The sequence below is a fragment of the Olea europaea genome, chromosome 10 (genome assembly GCF_002742605.1).
Source record: "Olea europaea var. sylvestris chromosome 10, O_europaea_v1, whole genome shotgun sequence".
Taxonomy (NCBI): Eukaryota; Viridiplantae; Streptophyta; class Magnoliopsida; order Lamiales; family Oleaceae; genus Olea; species Olea europaea.
Window position 1 is genome coordinate 11,445,478 of NC_036246.1, and position 5,086 is coordinate 11,450,563.

A 5,086-nucleotide genomic window follows, 5' to 3' on the forward strand; every position below is an offset into this window, starting at 1 on the left:
ACCATTATAATCACCAAATTAAACTCCTTATGGTTACTAAACAGTGGCTTTGGTGAGAGAGTGATCACTTATGCCAAAATAATGAGATAAGTAACTAAACATGACGAATTGGAGACGAAATTCAAGTGGAAATATAAATCACAAAATGTGATAAAATCATACACCACGAATACAAGAAATGGTCGCCCCAAACAAGGGCCAATATCCGTTAGAGCTCCATACTAAGTGAATATGACTCCAATGCACTAGAGAACTTCAATGTTAGATTACAACTCGTCAATCCGCAAAGAATCCTTCACAAAAGACAATGCAATAAGAAGCCACTTTTTGGTAGAAATTTTTTATAATATATTTTGTAATTTGTAAATTATATGGTTAAAAACTTTGGAGTTCACGTACAAAATAATTTTATTGAGATGTAGTTGAAAATAATTCTAGAAATGAGGTCAAAAATGATCTAAATCTTTCTCTATTGCAACTACTGATGGAATTAATCAATCTTCTAACCTCTTTACACACTCGCCTCTAATTATACACAAGATTTACACAAAATCCACCAAAGAAACACTGAGAGTACAACAAGGATCCTTGAGAGAATATTTAGTTGTTTGAGAGATGGAATTAGTGTTTTTGTTAACCCTCCAGTGCTCATCCAACGACAGGGATAAAAATTTTATTATAAGTCGCATCACGCTTTTTGGTCAAAGTCATCACTTGTGTCGCCCGTCAGCAATCTCCACTTTCATACGAGTGTCCTCAGCAACCAATTAAGCAGCCCCACTGCATCAGGCCGCATTACACATCAATGCTTCTCAGGTCCTTGGGCCTGCAAAAACAAAAAAATTAATGGTGTGTTTGATTTGCTGTTTTAAAGTCATTTTCAGATTTGTAAAATACTAAAAATTTGTTTGGTCTTGTATTTTTAAAAATGTAGTTCAAATCCAATAATAAATTTATAACATAAAATTCAAAACATATTTTTGACGTTTTAAGTGTTTTCATTGAAAATTCGGAAAATATTCAAAACATGTAAAATAAGTTTTTAAATAAACTTTATTCAAATAAAAGTTTAAATTTTTATTTTTAAAATTCTAGCAAATAAAATTATAAAAAAAAATAGAATTCAAAAAAGTAAATTGAAAAATAAAATTTTTGAAAAAATAAATTTTTTGAAAAAATAAAATCTAAAATTAAAATTCTAAAAAATTAAAATTAAAATTTGAAAAAATAAAATTATAAAAAATTTAGAAAAATAAAAATAGTTTTAGCTTATCCCCTATTTGGTAGAAATTAAAATTAAAATTTGAAAAAATAAAATTATAAAAAATTTAGAAAAATAAAAATAGTTTTAGCTTATCCCCTATTTGGTAGAAATTAAAATTAAAATTTTAATCTAAATCTAAATCAATAACTAATTTTCACTACATATTTTATCAGACTCACAACATTTTAACTATATATTTCATCAATTTCAATAAAAATTTACTAAAAATTTGATTTTAATGCTGACTAAACAAGGACTTAATGATTGTTTATATAAAAAATTTAAAATATATATATTTAAATGAATATAGACAAAAATATTTTAAGTCCGCGTCATTAATTTTTAATTTTATTTTTAATGCTTTGAAATTAATTAAATAATTTTTTATTTTAATTTTTTGGAGAAAAATATTATCAGAATCACCAACTTTGAATGTATATAATACTTGATAAATATATAAACATAAAAGTGTACTATTTTTACTGGATAATCAAGTTTAATGAAATAAAATGTCATAAAATAATTTTTCAAAATTTCAAACCAAATGTGTTTTTTTAATTTTCTATTTTAAGAAATAATTTTTCAAAATGATAAATCAAATAGAAATTTTAAAATAGACCCTCAAAACAAAAAAATAAAAAATGAATTTTCTCAAAATCGAAAATTGAGACACAAACAAAACGGCCCTGAAATAGTAGATGTTCAAACGATCTTCAATTAAATCTGAACTAAATATGACTCAGATGCACCACAGAACTTCAGACGGAAGTGAAGATGAATCAGATGCACTGTAGAACTTCAACACCAGATTACAACTTGCCAATTCACAAAAAATTCATAGAGATAAAAGTTGAAGGGGATGTGATTTAGAGTGAAAGCGAAAAATACGTTAATCATCAAAGAATACCATAAAATATTTGTTGATTCTATGCAAGAATATGAATATTTGATTTGATCAACAAATAATTTGATTAATATCAATATGGATTGAAAATTAGAAAAAGTCTCAATGATTAATATTTTTATTTCAATTAAAAAAACTCCATTAAATTTACAACCATTATTTATAACAGCTAAAAACCTAATTAACGACTAATCCGAATAAATAACTCACTCTAATAAATGATTAATCCCGATTAACCACTAACATCTAGATAATAACAAATATTAAAAAATTTAATAAAGAAAACACTAACTAAAAATAATAATTAAAAAATCAATTTTTCATAAGAATGTATAGTTGAAACAAATGTGACTCTGATGCACTAGAGAACGATTACAACTCAACTCGCCAATCCACTAAGAATTCTTTTACTACAACTAATGGAATCAATCAATTTTCTACCCTCTCAATCTACTTGCCTCTAATTGAGAGAAGAGGCAACTTTTTGAGAGAGGTTTTTTGTTAACCCTCAAATGAAGGATGGATCTTTTATATTTGCTCATCCAACGACGGGGATAAAATTTTGAGCACTATTGGTTGTCATCCAATTTGGTTAAATTCAAAGTCAAATTTTTTCTTCCATGTCTGTTGATTAAACTCAGAAAAAGGGAATCTTTTCTAGTTTAATCAAATAACTGGAGAATTATTTCTAATGAAATAAAGTTTCACATTGATGTACTTAGTAGCTTATGAAACATAGGATTCTTACATAAATATTTAGCATCATCTCTTTCTGAAAATAATGTTACATTTCCATCAAGATTCTATGAAATTTAAAAAGCCCATCAATAAATAATTAACAAAAAATAGGTTATGTAAAAATAGGTTTTACTTTTCACAAAGATTAAGAAATCGTATTTAGCCTCTGTTTGGTGGGGATTAAAATCAAATTTTTAGTAGATTTTGATAAAAACTGTTGAAATATGTGGTTGGAAAAGTTGTGGGTTCCAAAAATTGTCTTTAAAATTAGTTGTCAACTTTGACTTAAATTAAAATCTGAATTTTAATTTGTATCAAACAGGGGTTTAATGTTATTGAAAAAAACAAATTTTACAAAAAACTTTACTAGTTTACCTTTATTTATAATTGTACAATTTCAAGATTAGGTGAAAAAAAATAGTTATAATTAGACAAATTAAATAAGGTTATATTAGCAAACGAACAAAACCAAACATTTTCAATAAAAAAAGACTATATAATTGAGACAATAAAATAAGAAAAATCAACTTATATAAATAGGATGGAGGGAGTAATAATAAAACTGGACCACGAACCCCATAATATCTTGTAACTGCCTCAATCTTTAATTTATTCTTTTAGCAAATAATATAATATTAAAATGTCCAACATATATATTTTCTAATAGTTTGTGCCATTAAATATATAGCACTAAAAATCATACTAGATGTCGATAAGCATATCATGTGAGGGTAGACGATATTGTATTAGGAGCCGAAGTTGTTAAAGTGGGGCGGCCGACCAATCTAATATTATAATATTATGCGACCTAGTTTCTAAATGATTCTATATCAATCATTAATCATAAAACTATACAAACTAAATTAAATGCAAGAACATGGCCCAGTGGGCAAGATTATTTCGTGCCCAGGACATATATAAAGAGCATGTTTGGGAGTGATTTTGAGAATTTATTTTTTAATCGTTAAGAGAAAAATGATGTTCACCTGTGAAAGAAGAAGTCAAATATGACGACTGAAATAGTAAAATAACGATCAAAAAATCAATTTTGGAAAAGAAAAAATCACTCCCAAACAGACTCAAAGTATAAATTTAAAACTTTATAATATAAGGGGGACGTTCCAATTTTAAGAAAAAGCGCAATCAGCCATGAAACTTTTTTGGTGGACCGTGAAAGGTGCAGCAAGTTGAGCCGCCTAGGCACTTTAGGCTAGAATTGACAATTCAGCATTTCTTGTACACATCCGTCTTCAATTGTTTTGCTGTTTTACTAGCGTAGGGATTCCAACCGACCCCAACAGCAAGTGGGTCTCGCATAATTGACAATTCAACATTTCTTGTGCACATGCCTCTTCAATTGGAGAAGAGTTTTGCTTTTCTATTAGTGTAGGGGTTTCTACCGACCCTCACAGCAAGTGGGTCCCACATAATTGACAACTCAACATTTCTTGTACGTATCCCTCTTTAATTGAAGAATAGTTTTGCAAAAAAAAAAGGTTGAACCCCAACCTTAAGGGCCCCCACGGATCCTGTCCTGGGCCATCGTGGAGGAGGTAAATCTCAGGATGTGCCTCTCAGGAGCCAGGGTGGAGAGCACATGGATAGGCCAAGACTGTTAACCCATATGGTAACTCCCGCTTGCAACAAAGCCAATTCCACCTTGCGGGGAATCGAACTCTGCACACTGCCGCGCTGAGCCCTATCCGCCCTCCCCTTTGCCACTGGGAGATTACTAGGGTAGGGATTCCTACTGATCCTCACAACAGGTGAACTTTTATCTTGTACCTCAAGCACTTCTTATAAAAAATAAAAAATAAAAAAAAAGGTTGAACCCCAACCTTGAGGGCCACCACCGTCCCGTTTCTAGAGCTTTGTGAGAGAGGTAAATCGCGGGATGTGCCTCAGTAGGCTAGGGAACAAGAGTTGTCTGTACACTGTGCCTACAAGAAGTATAATTCTGTATCTCAAGAATTGAACCCCTACACTGCGACTGTCAGCAAGGCGTGAGATAACCTCACTCATGTCCTTTGATACTCTTATTGTCACAAGGACCAACTGAAAATAGTAAAATAAAAATATTAAAAGACTAAAATCTTTATATGATTTTTGTACATTTTATTTTTGCATGTTAGAGCTATATTCAAATTCAAATCACGAAACAATTATTTCTTTTTTTTTTT